General features: G+C 48.2%; 1 protein-coding gene across 1 annotated transcript in view; it reads left to right on the top strand.

Moving 5' to 3' along the window:
* Positions 1 to 15,802, top strand: part of APOO (apolipoprotein O) — a 998,307-nt gene extending 982,505 nt beyond the window's left edge. The window contains exon 9 of the mRNA XM_086934508.1: positions 15,580 to 15,802. The gene's annotated coding sequence lies outside the window, so the exon portion shown is untranslated. The remainder of the gene's footprint in view (positions 1 to 15,579) is intronic.
* Positions 15,803 to 18,030: the final 2,228 nt, after the last annotated feature.

Below are 18,030 nucleotides of genomic sequence, written 5' to 3'. Positions count from 1 at the left end.
CCTTTAACAAACAGAGAGATACAGAAGGATCCTTTTTTTTAGGTCTCGCGTGGCGTCGGGTGCGCACTCAAGCTCGCAAGATTTAATGACTTTAGGGTACTTTCACTAGCGAGGGTTAAGCCCCACCCCTCTTCTCCATTGGCTGGCCTCCTAAACGGCGGCCAGCCATTGGAGAAGAGGTCCTAGTGACGTTCTTCTTTCGATCTAAGCCCCATCCTTTTCAGAATGGGGGGCGTGTTTTTTTACTTTCTTTCTAGGCTGTAAACAACAGTCAAAAACACGCCCCCCAGTCTGAAAAGGACCGGGCTTACAGACAAAAGGCTGATCCGGCGTCTGACAGGATCACATGCACTCGTGAATAGAGCCTACCTTTCTCGCAAACCGTCCTCGTTTGAAGGGTGCAAACCTCCTCTCACTAATTTTCACCCTCCAGACGAGCAAAATGCCTCCTGTGGACTTCATTAGAAACATCCGCTTTGAAGGCAGCACCGCTGTGTGACGCAGCCTGGCAGAAGGAGGGTGTCTGGTGGCAGGAGGCACGACTTACCTCAGTAGAGGGACGGCGTAGATCCGGTCAGAGCGGGATAAGCACTGGATGCTTCGTGACAGTGGTTGTCTTTTTATGCGTGCTTCCTCCCACCCAGCACCCGCCTTTCCCCCGCCGGCAGCAAACAGCGGATTCTTTCGTTTACTTTCCGCGCCCGAGCGATAGGTTTCGTTTCTCCATTACTCACTGTTCAATCTTTCATAATCATTTTATTTATTGTTAAAGATTTCCACCCTCCAGACAAGCAAAATGCCTTCCGTGGACTTCATTAGAAACATCCGCTTTGAAGGCAGCACCGCTGTGTGACGCAGCCTGGCTCGAAGCAGGTCTGTCAGGTAAGAAGCGTCGACGGCGGCAGGAAAGAGTGCAGAAGGAGGGTGTCTGGTGGCAGGAGGCACGACTTACCTCAGTAGAGGGACAGCGTAGATCCGGTCAGAGCGGGATAAGCACTGGATGCTGCGTGACAGTGGATTTTTTTATGCGTGCTTCCTCCCCCCTCACCCGCCTTTCCCCCGCCGGAAGCAAACAGCGGATTCTTTCATTTACTTTCCGCGCCCGAGCGATAGGTTTTGTTTCTCCATTACTCACTGTTCAATCTTTCATAATCATTTTCTTTATTAATAAAGCGCAAGGTGTTAACGTTCTTCATAGACGAGTCTTTCAAGTTTGGAGTCTGACATACCTTCACAATCTGAATTACCCGGGAGGGAGCAGAGAGAGATAGCCTGTCTTCCTAATCATTACTCCCCGTGTATTGAAAGCACCCAGAGAGGCCTTAGTGCTTCGTGTATTGGGCCATTTGTGCCAGTTTGTGTGTGTGTGGCTCTGTGTGGCTCTGTGTGTGTCTGTGTGTGTGTGTGTGTGTGTGGCTCTGTGTGTTTGTGTGTGGCTGTGTGTGTGTGTGTGTGTGGCTCTGTGTGTGTGTGTGGCTCTGTGTGTGTGTGTGTGTGGCTCTGTGTGTGTGTGTGGCTGTGTGTGTGTGTGTGTGTGGCTCTGTGTGTGTGTGTGGCTCTGTGTGTGTGTGTGTGTGTGGCTCTGTGTGTGTGTGTGGCTCTGTCTGTGTGTGTGTGTGTGGCTCTGTGTGTGTGTGTGGCTCTGTGTGTGTGTGTGGTTCTATGTGTGGCTGTGTGTGGGGCTCTGTGTGTGTGGGGCTCTGTGTGTTTGTGTGTGGCATTTGCGAGAGAGTAAGCTATTGGCATTGTAAATGACAATGCCATTTATTTATTTGTTTTCAAAACCAACACATAAATAAACGTTTTGTCATTTACAATGCCAATAGCTCTAACTTTTGCAAAGGCGAGACCGTTGCATTGTAAATGCTTGTTTGCCATGCTGCGTCTCTCGGGGAGGTGCCTAAATATTTAAAGAAGACATTGGACCTTGAAAAGAGACGCAACGTGTGTGGAACGCTTCTAAAGTTAAAACTAAATACTGCAGTAAGAAAACTGAATAAAACACGAATTATCTGAATAGTGAAACTAAACATTTTCATGAAACAGAAGAATAGACCACATTCTTTCTCTGCCATCAAAGTACATTGAAATACTTTGTGTTTGTTTCCTGCTGCCAACTTATTCTCATCTCACGACCCATCCCTCAGTGGATACTTACACTGCCACCTCTTCAAATGCCTAAATATTGCAAATCACAGTCAAGGTCTTCATTACGAGTTAGCAGGCTAAAAGTGACAGGCGTGCCAACTATTATTTCCCGATCCCGTTCGTGTTTTGCGGCTGTATTCCAAATCTCAGGACAGGAGAGGTCATGCATGCATGCCCGGTTCTAGAGGGTGGGCCAGCTGGGATAGGCCCACCCATGGCCATTTAGAAGTGGAAGGTAGGTCTGCATACATGGGCCGACTTTCCTTCTGGTGCAAAACCCGTAAGACTGTTGCAGTTTAGGTGAGTGTGACTGAGAAAGCCACAGTGTCTGGCCTGCCGAGGAGAGACAGCACGTGGGGCACCTCCACCAGTTCCAAGCCTCAGGGAGTTGCTACTTCTGAGCAGAACACTTAGCAAGTCTTTGGTGGGGGCAAGGGCTTTAGCCGCAACAGTCGGCTATAAAAGCTACGGGTGCCCAGTGCCAGTCTCCATTTGTTAACAACTATGCATTGACATATCAGGTTGAGGTTGGGTTTTTAATTGTAGTGAGGTCCCATCCAGTAATGGAATGGGGAGTGTGCTGTGCACTACTCTGAAATGATGAAAAACACCAAGAACTGAAAAACTTCACATAAAAAAGAATCTGACAAGAGGCGTAAAATGCAATGTACTTTTGGGCAATATTGCAGTAAAAAACGAATCGACTTTATTTTGGAGCAAAAGGAGCAGTGAAAGCAGAGGAGGAAAAGATAAAAGGAAATAAGGGACAGAGTGGGGAGTAGTGACAAACAGAGTGACAGAAGAAAGAGGGAGCAAGAATTGAGGGAGAGACGATAGAAATAGAGGATAGAGAGGAGGGAAAGAATTCTGGATAGGCACATGCAGTGGATGAGAAATTAAGAAAGGAGAAGGGGAAAAGGCCACTGAGAAGATGAAGTCAGGAAAGATTGAGTGGGGAGATGGGTAGAACATGAGATTGGTATAGAGAGGGATAGTACTTAAAAAATAAAAAAAAAACAATAGGTGCCATGCTGAAGTTATGCTCAAAAGCTCTCAGCCAGTGCAATTAAAATACTTTACACCTAATACCAAGGCTGTAGTCCTAAAACACATCATACCCCTTTATTCCACTACCAGACACTCCCTGCTCTTTAATCTCTCTTGCAGGTTCTTGCTTTCTCCGTTTGTGGTGAGTTTTTCCTCTTCCTGTGTCTTTCTGATCTGTGTTTTACCTCTCCTGTGCTTGTTAAAATATCTGAGGCGAAAAATAAGTGGTGGTCCCCTAATATTTAAGTGCAGATCCCTCCCATCCCACTCCACCCCCTTCTAAGGTAGCACTGAGTGTTAATATGCCTGCTGCAAAGACCATGTACCATGCAGATCACAGAACAGTATTTTCTGTGTATATCTCAGTTGGTTACTACTTTTGTCACATAGATACTTTTGTTACTGTGCAGTTCATAAGTTACAATCGTAATCTAACGCAGTGAGCTATGAACTGGCATCGAAAAAGCTAGATGCAAACTCCAAGGTACAGGTTAGAAAATTGTTCTCTCCCAGTATTTCACTATCCTAATGTTTCAAAAAAGGGTTTGTTTGGATAGAAATACATTCTTATTAGTAAATCCAACTTAAACACTGTTACATTCTAAATCCTGAGTTTGTGCTTCTCCAGCTCAAACACTCCTTAAAAATGCCTACCAGTATGTATACCATGTCAATCCTACACCTTGTAGTCCCCTTTGTCTCATAGCATTTTCTATACACTGATTTATTTAGACATGTATGATTCATTGTCTCTGTATATATGTGTGATGCACCATTGTTTTTTTTCAAAAACACCTTACCGGGCATATTTCAGAGCCCTCAAGATGTTTGTTAAGGTTCATAGGGGGCACCCGTTGCACCCTCAACTCCTGTTGAAGCTTTTTTGTTAAAAAAAATATATATTTTATTGGGGGAAAAAAACAACATAATACAATACAAACCAAAACAGGTGCCGTACAGAGCAGTTGTCTAGATGTTAAAAATTCAAAATATAAATTATGATCTAGCAAATCAGCACATTGGGTCAATAGCAAATCAGTTATATCTTATTCCCACGTGGCCAGTAAAACATTACAGCGTCTCATTGTCCACCACAAATGGGGGAGTATCATTAAAGGAGGTACATAGGAAGCCTCTGCTCTCGTTCTAGGGGCCCCATATCTTTGTCCATTTGCCTGGGCATCCCCTGCTTTCATACACCACTCTCTCTGCTTGCATACACCAATCCATATCGGATTCCCAATCAGTGTATCGCAGCTCAACCCCTCCCTTCCAAGTTTTGGCAATATTGCGCTTTGCCACCATGCAGTCCAGGGAGACCCACAGTTGTTCAGTTCTTGTTAAATCAGTAGCATCCCAGATGTTCAGGAGACAGAGCCGTGGGTAAGCTTCAATAGATTTGTGCCATATCTGGGACATGGATGGGACAACCCTTACCCAGTATTTCTGAAGGCTAGGGCATTCCCATTATTGATGTAAAAAGGTACCAGTGTGCCCACATCCACGGAGACAGACCGGGGAGCTGAGAATACCAATCTTAACGATTGATGAATTAGTATATTAGGCTCTGTGGAGTATTTTAAGTTGTATGATTCTGAAACAGGAACAGATAGCCACCTCCCAGTGTGACGCCAGGGCATCCTTCCAGTCCTCATCGGTCAGGTCTCCTACATCATCAGCCCACCAGCGTATTTTATTGTGAGTCTCAGGTGAATTATTAAGGATTTTACGATAGGTCAGAGAGATAGCTTTTTCTGGGAGATAGTCATCCACTAGCCTATTCTCAAACGGAGCAGAGACCGGCAAGTCAGTACCCCTGGGTATCGCCCTGTTGAAGTTTTGATATTAAATGAATGGGCAAGAAGAGCTATGGAGTGCACAGTATTGTTGCTTAGTCTGAGCATGTATGTTTTGATGTTAGTTAGGTACAGGGCAACACAGTATTGTTTGCCTGAATGTTTAAAGCTTCCCTTATCACTTGGTGCACTTTAAGTACCATTTACACATTTGCAAACTAAATTCATGTTACAAAACACCCAGAAACTAAACTTAATAGTAGCTGCTCAAGCATGCTGTTACGTCTTTCATTAAGGGAATGCTGGAAGTGTCAACAATAGTCGGGGAAGGCTACACGAGGCTAGAATGGCCAAAAAGACAAAAGAAATATGCATGGCTTCAAAACAGACTGGAGAAAGAGACAGGCCCAATAGAGAAAGGTTACGGAAGGAAGCATTTGCATCAGCATTAGAGTTAAAGCTAGATCTAGTTTCTACTTGGTTTAAATGAAAATGTTCCACCAAGTGCACTACACCAGGATTCAGCTGTTGAAATTTGGGAGAATTAAATACAAAATGTGGATGGGTGAGATCTAGGGGGAACATAATGGACTTGGCTAAGTGAGGAGAGCAAGCCAATTGTATTGGATGGCTATGCACACTGGTGCTGCTAGCTGAATGCTTAATAGTTACAAGAACTTCAAAACTACCCTGTGGAGGAGTGTGGCATAATGGTTAGAGTGGCAGACCCTGATGCAGAGTTCTGGCCCGGGACCAGGGTTCAATTCCCGCCTCTGCGGGTCTTGGGCTCAATTTCCTCGGACCTGACAATTCTCGCCTTGGTGCCTATTCTAATCATGGGCTCCACGCTGCAACTCTGGGCAATAGCTTGCTTAACCTCCACACTGGCCCCAACATCGCTAGGATGCCTGGCTTCACCCTGGGGGTGCCCAGGAGTGGACACTTCACAGGGAAAGCCAGGAAGGGTTCCACAGCGGTATGAGTAATAGCGCCAGGAAACCGCTTGGTGACAATGCGCTCTACAAATACCTTGACATTTACCTTTACCCTATAATTGATGATTCGTAGCTGAGTGAGGTGGACAAGTCAAGTTGAGTGGGTAGGTATGTATCGTATGCTGCTACCTAAAAATTACACTGTAGATGAAACTGCTTACAAATGTATGTGTGGTTTAGTGTGGCATTTTGCCTGGATTATATTTCCATTTGGTTATTACTGTAACAGGTACATTTAGCTGACTCCACATTTTCCATTGTAATGTTGTCACAAAAAGTTAGCAATTTTTTGAATGAACATAAAAAAGGAAAAACTAAAAATATATTTTTAAATTTTTAAATATTTTAAGTAGTTACAGGGCTTACTGCACCATATCAAAATTTGACATGTGTCCGTACCTAAAATATCAGATCTCTGCAATACTTTGTTGCCTTTTAGCCACTGCCCATTCATCTTCAAGGCCCACCTATCCTGGTTTATGGCCCTCTCAGTGCAAGAATCCTAGAGACAGAGATTAAGTCAAGAGTCACTGGAAGCCTTGAAGAGGCTCTGGTTTAAATCTGTGTCTCTGCCAATGCTCCCTTTCCCCCTCCCACCCCCCTACTGTGCCCATCCAGCACCACTGCTGGGGATTCCCCTGTGACTCTTTCACTTCCTTCTGTTGGTTACCCTGAAAAGCAGCAGTCTGTTTTCTATGTTCTTGAAACTCGCAGAGTGCAGTGATATCCCTGCCCCACCTTGCCCCCCCCCCCCAGCTTACACCCCCAGAGACCCGTATGTGAGTCTCATGCAGCCCCTTGGAGCACTGCCATAAACTGCCTAATTGTGTGGCCGTGATCCTCACATGAAAGGCTGCTTTGATGAGAGCGGGATAATGGGGGCAAATAGAGCTAGGAAACCGTGTTATGTGAACAGGGTGTGAGATGAAAGAAGCCGGAGGGGATGTAAAGTGAGGTACCCCAGTGCTGTGTCGGGGTCAGAGGGAAGGGCAGTCAAGGTGGGAAAATTAAAACAGGAGAAGGGGTAGCGAACATTGATGAGATATGGCACTGCCAGTTCAGGCATGATTTCAAAGATGTGAGGCTGGTCACATTAATAAAGAGATAACACATTGAGCAGATGTTCATATGGATTTTTTTAAAGTACTGTGTTAGTTTTTATGTACCACATTCCAAATGATAGGCCTAAGGCACGTTTGAATTGTTGAGTACGTAGGTTACCCTTCGTCGATTATATAGCGCTTATGCTCACAACGAGGTTTTTGGGCTCTCTTTGGGTGCATGGTTGATAGGGGGTTGGTTATAGTACTTTGGATGTGTCATTCAGATCGATGGATGCGTTTCACCGAGCTTCAGATGATTTCTAATCTTTATTGATTAATAGTAGCAGCTGAGATCTGCGCTGGAGCGTCTCAGCTGTTAGGTCGGATAGGCAATTTTGTTTACCGCAGAACCCTTTAGTTGCTTCAATGTGGGAGAAACTTCTGTGTTTTTCTGGGGAATAAAATATGTAACCTAGAGGCATTTAAATGAGAAGGGGTTTTAGTTACAGCAAACATTGGGTTAGGCACATGTTTGCCTTGTTACATCTTCATGTATTTGTCATCTGAGACACGTTGAGGAGTTGTTTGTATTGGAAGGTTTTTCATTTATCTGGCCTTGACTGGTTTTCACTGGTTAACTACAGAAGCTGGGGTTTTATCTTGCATAATAAGCGAAAATTCACAGAGAAGCACAAAAATACTAGTTACTCCCTTGAATTACTTGTGAGAAAGTGTCACACGTTTGGATGTAGAATGTCAATTAAATGCACACTTGAACCATCAATATGTCACACATAAGCAGTCTGAAAACTTGCCAGCTATGCTGGTCAGGGTGATATACGAAATGAACACACTCACTGCAGTGTTTGATTGGTTTATTGTCTGCCCAGTCACGTGCTGCTCGCTACAGACTAGTAAGTGTTACTAGTATCTTCTCCAATCCTTTTTTGACTTACTTTTAGCGAATCATGATCATAAAACTAAGTAAACTGGGCACTAGGTTAGTGCCCCTCCATTTCTGGTGCTTGGCAGCAGTTTAAAAATATTCTTAACGTTTCTTGTTGCTCAAATGGGAGTCATTTCTGATATTTATGTTTTTCCATCGTCTTCATTGCTTGATTTTGCTTGCCAGAAAGTAACTCTGAACTGTAAAAAATGTATTCTGTTAAGTTAGTCTGTACTCCTCTTCCATTTTGTCTACCAGCCCCCAGTTTGTGTTCCTGTGGGGACTTTCATAAAGTCAGAAGTTACGTGTTCACTGAGAAGCTAGTTATCCAGTATTTGGGTGTCTTTCATAGATTCACATGCCTGAATCATTCCCCGTCGCTGAGACGGGAGCCTCCGGTACATAAAAAAGTAATGTCCTAAGGACATACATAGAGAATATAGGCCTAAGGGCCTCCCCTTTTGGGGCCTTTCCACGTCCTTATGTAAAAGGACCGAACTCTCATCGTTAGCCAATCAGCTCCGACCTCCTTCTAGAACCTTCCCGGGAGGAGCCTCCGTCCCTCAGATTTTTCTACCGCACGTTGTGCTAGGGAGTCTCCAACCTGAGCTCTTCAGGTTTCCAAAATTCGAAGTCTCAAACTTCACCGAAGTTCACTTTGTACGAAAAGGATTTCATCCTAGCATCGACTACATGTCGGAATCTAATAAGAAAACTTCGTCCATGGCGGACTCACAGAAGAAAGCCCTCCTGAGGGCCTGCTCCTCCTGCGGCAAGCAGCGGATTCAAGCGGAGGACAAGCACGACCTGTGCTTATATTGCCTGTACCCTGACCACGTCACTGACAAGTGTAGGGTGTGTAGAGCCTTCCCAAAGAAGACGGTTAAGGAAAGGGAAACTCGCCTTCGTGAATGGCTCGACAGGCTTAAGGTCCGAGACACTCTGGAATCTTCCGAGGGTAGTGTCTCCGCGACCTCCAAAGTCTCCAAGAAGAGACCCAGGGTGCAGTCCCCTGGAGAGACAGACACTCCTCCTAAGAAGGCGCACAGGAAGCCTTCGGAGGCACGCTCCACCACCTCCTCCGTGTCTGTTAAGGATGGCCAGAGGTTCAAGAAGCCCGCTCCATCTACTAAGCGGACCACCTCAGTCACGACCACTGTGTCGACTACTACGGCCTCATCGCCCTCCACGGCGACCACGACGACCACCACTGCGTCCTCAGGCGCACCGGTCTCCTCGACCATTCCTCTGAAACCTTCATCCAATACGAAGGCCGCGTCACCTAAGAGGTCTAAATCTTCAGGTACGCCTTCGCCGAAAACACCTCATACCGAAGGCTCGTCACCCAAGCCATCGAAGTCAAGTTCGTCTCCTAAACAGTCGAAGTCAAATTCAAGAACCACACCTTCGACAAAGATATCCCAGGTCCACGACCCTAGCATCAGTAAGGCGGCGAAACCCCTATCCCCGCAAAACTTGGTACCATTGACCCTGACGGAGGTGCCCAAATCACCGGCACGCTTGGCGGGAGCGCCATCTTCACGCACGTCGTCGGAAGAGACCCCGGCGCCATCTTGGAAAGAATCGAGATTGGTCGAAGTCTCTATTCACTCGAGTCCAACGCCCTCGGTTCTCCCAACGGTGGAGTTGGCACCCGAGGAAGAACAAGACACACTACAGAGTGAGGAGTCGGACGAAGAACAGGAGGTTCACGAAGAACACCAGGACGTCCAAGAGATCCGGGACGGAGTGACGTATCAAGGCAGCTCCCTGACCGTAGACACGGTGAAAACCCCGATGATCTGTTTGCCACTGTCTCTGGTCAACGATTTGAAATCCCTGGTGCAGGACTATAAACGAAGGTTCCCGGACGCAGACAGCGGTGCCCAGGTTCCGGTCACCCAAGCGCAACCGTCGGCCTCGCACCCTTCCGCTCCCCCGGCCCGTCCTCGGAGCCAACTCCGACCGCAAACACAGGCGGAGGATTCATCGGAAAGCGAGGAGGATGACACGGACTTAGAGGAAGGCGAGGTGCAAGACGTCGCCTCGGACCACAGAGACGACGATGCCGATGCTGCGTCATCACACCATTCGTCTGCCCCGGCATCCCCGAGACCACGCCACTCTGAAGCAGCGGACGTGGGAGGTTTCCACAAACTGGTGGACAGAGCTGCAAGGAGGTTTCACATGGCGGTGGAATCCGCGGAAACGGAATGCTTCCTCCATGATTTCAAGGAGCACACACAGAAATCGACCAAGTCTATTCCTCTGATAGACTTTCTATGGGAACAGGGCAAGAAGCTGATGCTCACGCCTGCCTCGGTGCCGGCGGTGGTTCCGCGCCTAGACAAAAAATATAAGGCCCCGAACTCCGCACCTGCCTGCCTGACCGGCCACCCCAAACCGGACTCGGTTGTCACTCAGGCGGCCCAAAAACAATCCCGAAACCCCTCCTCGCCGCTGTCCGCGCCCCCGGACAAGGAAGGAAGGAAGCTGGACACCATAGGCAAGAGGTTCTCCACCACATCCGCCATGTCCATCAAGGTGGCAAACTCCATCGCCCTCCTGGGCCGATACAACCGCCAGCTATGGGAAGACATAGCTCCCTACCTGCAAGGCCTGCCGGCCACGGTCCAGGACGAGGTGAAAGCTCTTCTGGCGGAAGGACAAAACTCCGCGGCTGAAATTATCGACTGCGCCATCGACGCAGCCATGACGGGATTCCGCCAGTTGGCAGGGGCTGCCGTGCTCCGCCGCCAGGGCTGGCTCAAGGCGACGTCTTTTCGGCAGGAGGTCCAATCTAAGGTGCTGGATATGCCGTTCGATGGGCAATTCCTCTTTGGGGAGAAGATAGACGAGGCACTCCAGGCCATCAAAAAAGACACCGACACGGCGAGGGCTCTGGGCTCCCTCCAGTCCCGGAACCAATCCTTTCGGGGAGGCCGCTCCAGAGGTCAGTACTCCTACAGAGGTTCCTACCAAAATCGGTCGTCCTATTCCTATGGCAACAGGAACCAACCCCAGCAGAAACAACAGCCCCGACAGTCATCCTATGGGAGATCGTCCTTCAGAGGCAAATCCGCCAAGAAGGGCGCTGGCGGCCGCCAGTGACCACTTACTCCAGCCAGTCCCGCCACCGTCTCAATCCTTTCGAATTGGGGGAAAACTGACCCACTTCCTCCACAATTGGCGAAAAATCACTACGGATCGGTGGGTACTACAAATAATTCAATTTGGACATTCCCTCGAACTGGTCAACACCCCTCCCAACACCCCTCCACTGAAGCGTACTCACAGACACCTGCACCTCCTTCTCCAGGAAGTCGCTGCCATGTTGGTCAAAGGAGCCATCGAAAAGGTCCCGGACTCCCAGAAAGGGAAGGGTTTTTATTCCCACTTCTTCCTGGTCCAACAGAAAGGGGACAGTGGAGGCCGATCTTAGACCTCCGGGCGCTCAACGCCTTCCTACGGAGTCAATCCTTCCGGATGGTCACAATCCAGGAGATCCTGGGTGCACTGGAAAGAGGCGACTCGATGGTCTCCCTAGACTTACAGGACGCCTACTACCATGTCCCCATCCTCGTCAGGCACAGGAAATACCTAAGGTTCGAAATAGCGGGCAGACATTACCAGTTCAAGGTCTTGCCGTTTGGCCTCAAATCTGCCCCACGTATCTTCACAAAGTGCTTGGCGCCCGTGGCTGCCTTCCTGCGACAAAGGGGTCACCAGGTGTTCCCCTACCTGGACGACTGGCTGGTGAAGGCTCCTTCCCCGGAGGACGCGCTGGCTTCCTTCAACGCCTGCAGCGCTCTTTTCCAACAGCTGGGTCTGACGATCAACCTCAAAAAATCATGCACTACTCCGTCAACGAGGATCACCTTCCTAGGGGCAACCCTGGACACGGAGCATGCGAAGGCTTTCCCCTCAGAGGACAGGATCTGCAAAGTACTGTCTCTGGCCACGGCGGTGGCCAAGAAGCCTCGCATCAAGGTCCGGACGTTCACCTCCTTGCTAGGGATGATGTCTTCATGCATTCTCCTCGTACCGCACTGCAGGCTCCGCATGCGCCCCCTACAGGAAGCGTTGGCGAGACAATGGAAACAGTGTTCAGGCTCATTCGACGACATTCTCACAATCACGCCGGCCATCATAAAGGCCCTGCTGTGGTGGAGAAACAGGACTCACCTGACGGCCGGATTGCCGTTCCTCCTGCCGCCGGCACCACTGGTCATCACGACCGATGCCTCACTGGAAGGCTGGGGCGCAGTACTGTTAGACCTTCGAGTCAGCGGCAAATGGGACGCCCAGGAAACACAACTACACATCAACCTCCTGGAACTGAGGGCAGTGTACCTGGCTCTACAGGCCTTCCTGCCACGCATCGGCTCTTCCCCTGTGCTCGTCAAAACAGACAACACCACGACGATGCACTACCTGAACAAACAAGGGGGAACGCGATCTCTCTCTCTCTCACGAGAATCGCAAAAAATCTGGAACTGGTTGGTGGCGCACGGCCTCTCCCTCAAGGCGGAGTACGTTCCAGGGAAGGAGAACACTATCGCGGACGCCCTCAGCAGGCGGACCTCTCTCTCCCACGAATGGGAGCTCAACGGCGACACGGTGGCCCACGTCTTCTCACAATGGGGCACCCCGAGGATCGATCTCTTCGCGACGGCGGAGAACACCAAATGCCGAAGCTACGCAAGCTGGCATCCCCAACGGGGGTCGCTGGGAAATGCTTTTTCCATCGGCTGGTCCAGCGTGTTTGCGTACGCTTTTCCGCCGTTCCCGATGATACCGAGGCTCCTCCGGAAGATGAGGACGGAACCGTGCACGCTGATACTGATTGCTCCGTACTGGCCGAGACAACATTGGTTCTCGGATCTTCTTCGCCTATCCACCAGGCCCCCGATTCACCTGCGACAACTCCCGAACCTCTTGACAATGTCCGGAGGCCAGGTACACCACCCGAACCTCCGTTCGCTCAACTTATCGGCTTGGCTCCTGAGCACCTTGAGTTCGGGGAGCTAGACATACCGCAGGACTGCAGGGCAGTACTGGCCAAGGCGAGAGCGAGCAGCACGACCAAGACCTACTCGCTGAAGTGGAAGAGGTTCTGCGTGTGGTGTTCGGAACACGACTTACACCCGCTCCGGGTCACCCCAGTACAGCTGCTACCATACCTACTGCACCTGGCTCAATCGGGACTGGCTCACGCCTCCATTAAGGTTCATCTGGCTGCGATTTCTAGGTTCACCAGGACCCCATCGGGACCCTCCCTCTGGTCCAGTCGACTGGTGAAACAATTTCTAAAAGGCCTTTACAGATCCTTTCCGAGGCCTCGGAAAGTTCCTCCAACCTGGCAGTTGAACTTGGTGCTAAACCAATTGATGAAACACCCATTCGAGCCCATACACCGGGCATCGCTCAAGCATCTTTCCTGGAAAACGGCTCTCCTGCTAGCCCTGACGTCGGCCAGAAGGGTCAGCGAACTTCAGGCGCTGTCCATTCAGGAACCGTATCTCCAATTCAGGCACGACCGAGTGGTACTCAGGCCCAACCCTAAATTCATTCCGAAAGTGCCGTCAGACTTTCATCTGAACGAACCAATTGTCCTCAAGTCGTTCTTTCCGGACCCTTCCACGGCAGCGGAAAGGGCGCTGCATTCCCTGGACATTAAAAGGTGTCTCAAATTCTACTTGGACAGGACCAAAGACGTCAGGAAGTCTTCTCAACTCTTTGTAGCCTACAGCAACCCGAGAATGGGGCTGCCCTTGACAAAACAGAGCATCTCACGCTGGATTTCTTCAGCAATTGCTTTCTGCCATGATCAGGCCGGACGGCCTTTGACAGACCGAGTGGCTGCCCACTCGACCAGAGCGATGTCAACGTCAGCAGCGCTCTTCGCTGGAGTGACGATCCTGGACATCTGCCGCGCGGCGACATGGAAGTCCCCGCATACCTTTTCCAAGCACTACTGCCTGGACATCGAACTGCAGAAGGACGCTGCAGTGGGACAAGCGGTGCTGCGCCATCTCTTCCAATAAGGTGAGCCTTACCTCGTCCCGCCATCCAGGTATGCACATTCCTCATGGTTTTCTCTGCTATATGCATGACTGTATATTACCATGTTTCTCTCATGTTGTCTGTAATCTATGCAGGCCTGCTAGATGTGAGAATGTGCTTTACCACTATGCATGTATAACTGCTGGCTACTCTGATTCAGGCATGTGAATCTATGAAAGACACCCAAATACTGGATAAGAAATGCGTTACTTACCTGTAACAGCAGTTATCCAGTATTGGTGTCTTTCATAGATTCACATGCAACCCTCCCGCCTCCCCGGTAAGGACTCACGTACCTCTATGTCTACATTGCGACACCCTAGCTGGGTGCGTACGAAAATCTGAGGGACGGAGGCTCCTCCCGGGAAGGTTCTAGAAGGAGGTCGGAGCTGATTGGCTAACGATGAGAGTTCGGTCCTTTTACATAAGGACGTGGAAAGGCCCCAAAAGGGGAGGCCCTTAGGCCTATATTCTCTATGTATGTCCTTAGGACATTACTTTTTTATGTACCGGAGGCTCCCGTCTCAGCGACGGGGAATGATTCAGGCATGTGAATCTATGAAAGACACCAATACTGGATAACTGCTGTTACAGGTAAGTAACGCATTTCTTGTGCTGTTAATGTTTGCGTGCCAGAATAGAGGCCCTTCCCTGCCGAAAGGCCAGAGCACACAGATGTTTTATCTATAAGGCCACCAACGCCTAAAACCTCCCTTGCCTACTACAAGGTGACCTGGGTAGGGGTTTATCAGGATTCAACAGTTCTGCATGTAAGCATTGTGTAAGGGGTTGCATAAGGTGTTGTTTAAGGGGTTGTGTAAACGTTATGTAAAAATGCCATAAGAGGGTTATGTAAAGTGTGATGTAACCGTTACAAAGGGGTCTTTGGTGAATTCCTATGGAACACAAAATGTATGAAAAGCAGGTCTTAGACTGTTCTAGTTTGTTGCTTCTCAAGCACTTGCAGTGTCTGTATGACGGAGCCATCTCATGAGAAATAATAAACTTGTTTTTTGTTCCACTCCAGTGTTGATCCTTATTTTGTGAACCCGTAGACCAGGGGTCTCCAAACCGTTCCTGGAGGGCCGGATCCATGCCAGATTTTTTGGATATCCCCATTGAGATACATGTAGTTATTTTAAAATCTGGCATGGATCCGGCCCTCCAAGACCGGTTTGGAGACCCCTGCGGTAGACTAAAGGGTGTCCCTGCACCAGTGAGACTGATAGGAATCTCACTTCTACAACTCCTTGTCGCCAAATATCGCACATAATTACACTGAACTTATGAAAATGTCACACATAAGCAATCTGAAACCATGGTAGCTACGCAGTAGCATCTTATTTGAACTCCTATTCAAGTTTCAACATTATGTCTGCATTTGGGTTTTATTTTTCTAATTGTGGTTTTGTAACATAAAATCCAGACAACTGAAGAAATGTAAGTGGAATCCGTTCGCCTCACGCTTTAGCTGTTTAATAAAACTGAAAAAGGCGTTACTGCACCGTTGACTAACTGTCCACTTTTCTTGTTTGCAGACTAACGGCCATTCTCTGTTGCTTCAACACTTGCAGCGCCCGTAGGAAAGGAAATAAACTCAGAAACGTTATGCAGTTTTGTTTATCATCGTCGCAGCAGATATTTTCCGCTTGATAAGAAACCAGATTTGTCTTTTCCTGTGGCTGATATTAAGAAGGCCGTGGACTCAATTGGGTTGTTTCAATTTATGTACAGTGATACATTAAAATAATATACTTTTCACATTCGTTTCATTTTTTTAAAATCTACATTATTTAAGAAATGGCTGTCGCATGTTTAAAATCTGAAAGTTGTTTTCCTTCTCACTATGTAAATGTAATGCAAATGTAAATTGATACTTGTATAGCGCACTACTCACCCGCATGGGCCTCAAGGCGCTTGTACGAATACCGCTGTGGAACCCATCCTTGCTTTCCCTGTGAGGCGTCCCCTCCTGGGCACACCCAAGGTGGAGGCCAGGCATCCTTAGCGTTGTGGGGGCCGTTGTGGAGATTAAGCAAGCTATTGCCCAGAGTTGCAGAGTGGGATTGGAATAGGCACCGAGGCGAGAATTATCAGGTCCGTGGAATTATTTGATCCCAAGACCCGCCGAGGCGGGGAATTGAACTCTGGTCCGGGCTAGACCTCTGCATCAGGGTCTGCCGCTCTAAACATTGAGCCACACTTCTCCACTATTGAGCCACACTTCTCCACTATCCACCTACCCTGTTACATACAGTGGTGTCTGCCTTCAATAAAAAAATGGTAGGATGTGAATGCACTACTCACCATAAACTTGGAGCTGGAGCATGATTGCTGCAGCACTTCTCCCTTCCACGAGAAGGAAAAAGGACGACTTCCTTCCTGCTTGTGAAACGGAACTTCAACCAATCCTGGGGCTGCTTTCATGCTGTGATAGCTGCTTCAGCATTGGTTGAAGCAGAATCACCCCGCGCTCATTTTGAGGCTGGGGGCCTGGGCCAGCAATCCCCAGGCTGTTTTACAGCCCTCGGATTTTGTGGGTCTACAGTATGCAAGTCGGATAGGTCTGCTTAGAGCTTCTACCCTTTCCTTTAGGCCCCACTCATCACATCCATTCCAAGCACTGCTAAACTTACCTGCTTGTGCTCCTGGCTGGTTCCACATTGCGCCTCCAGCTCAGACTCTCACCAGCCAGCATTTACTCGATACACTAACCTGCCTGTGCTCCTGGCTGATTCTGCACTGTGACTTCAAGACTGTAATTCTTTGGATTATCATAACCATGCTGACCTATGTTGAAAGGGTTATGTAAAAAACCTATTGGTCTTGCTCCTTTCAATTCACGGGACTCACAGACACAGGGAGGTTGGGTACCTCAGACTGAGATGCGCGTTCAATGAGGTGTAAAGGCCAGGGATTTTGAACTTTCGTCCTATTCCCTCCCATTCCCTATCGCCCTCGGACATAATCCACAGACACCTATTACTTCTTTTAGGTATTAGGGAGTTGTTTTTAACGTTTTGGGGAACTGTTTTGGCTCCTGCAGATTCCAAGTTTAAGGTGAGTGGTGCCTTGACAATGAGTCCCCACACTCACCCCCACAATCCTCCCATATTTTCACATCACCAGAAAATGAAGAGCAGGAATTGAAATGCACTTGTATGCTATCCCTTTATTTCTTTGTTGCTTATCATTGTGCTATGATGTCAATAAAACAGTGGCTTGGTAGGTTAAGATTGATATCAAGTAAACGCAATAAGATGATGGACAGAGTGCTGAAACTTTTCAAACACTCACCCCAGTCACTATTAGATCTGGGTTGAATCCAGCATCATTCTTTTGCTCACTTCGCCACCCCAGTTCAGACTCAGCCATATGCAATTCAGTCTTGACCCTGTTCCTCCTGTAAACAGTGCAGCCCGAACTGCTGGTCCCATGATGCTTGTTTCCGGTCCAGGGAAGACCTGGCTTGGCAGTTCAGGCGGACTGTTCCCATGAGGAACAGGTTCAAGGCTAATTTTCATATGGCTGGGTCTGAACTGGGATGGCAAAGTGAGATAAAAAATGATGGATTCAACCCAGATCTAATAGTCACTTGGGGTGAGTGTCTGAAAAGTTTCAGCGTTCCATCCACCACCTCCTTGTGTTTGCTAAAACTAATATTAGTCAAGGAGATATGGAAATAACATACAAAGACTAATTGCTGATCCTCCTAGCCAGTTGTAAGGGAGAGTCACATAAATTGTTTTTACAACTATTAAAAGGGCTGGCATAGACATCAGTGACGGGATAAAACTTGCTTCCTTTGTCTTTAATAAAATAAGGACTATCCTTCACAATTGGCTAAGAGTATCTTCATTTTTATTGCAAGACAGTTGGCTCATACTATGAAGGTTCAGAATATATCCACAATCGTTGATGGCGCATGCTGAATTCGCATACAATAAAGGGTTTTAAACACTGAAACTCTTGGCCAATCCATTGACTTG

The sequence above is a fragment of the Lissotriton vulgaris genome, chromosome 8 (genome assembly GCF_964263255.1).
Source record: "Lissotriton vulgaris chromosome 8, aLisVul1.2, whole genome shotgun sequence".
Lineage (NCBI taxonomy): Eukaryota > Metazoa > Chordata > Amphibia > Caudata > Salamandridae > Lissotriton > Lissotriton vulgaris.
This window is presented reverse-complemented; position numbering and strand designations above follow the sequence as displayed.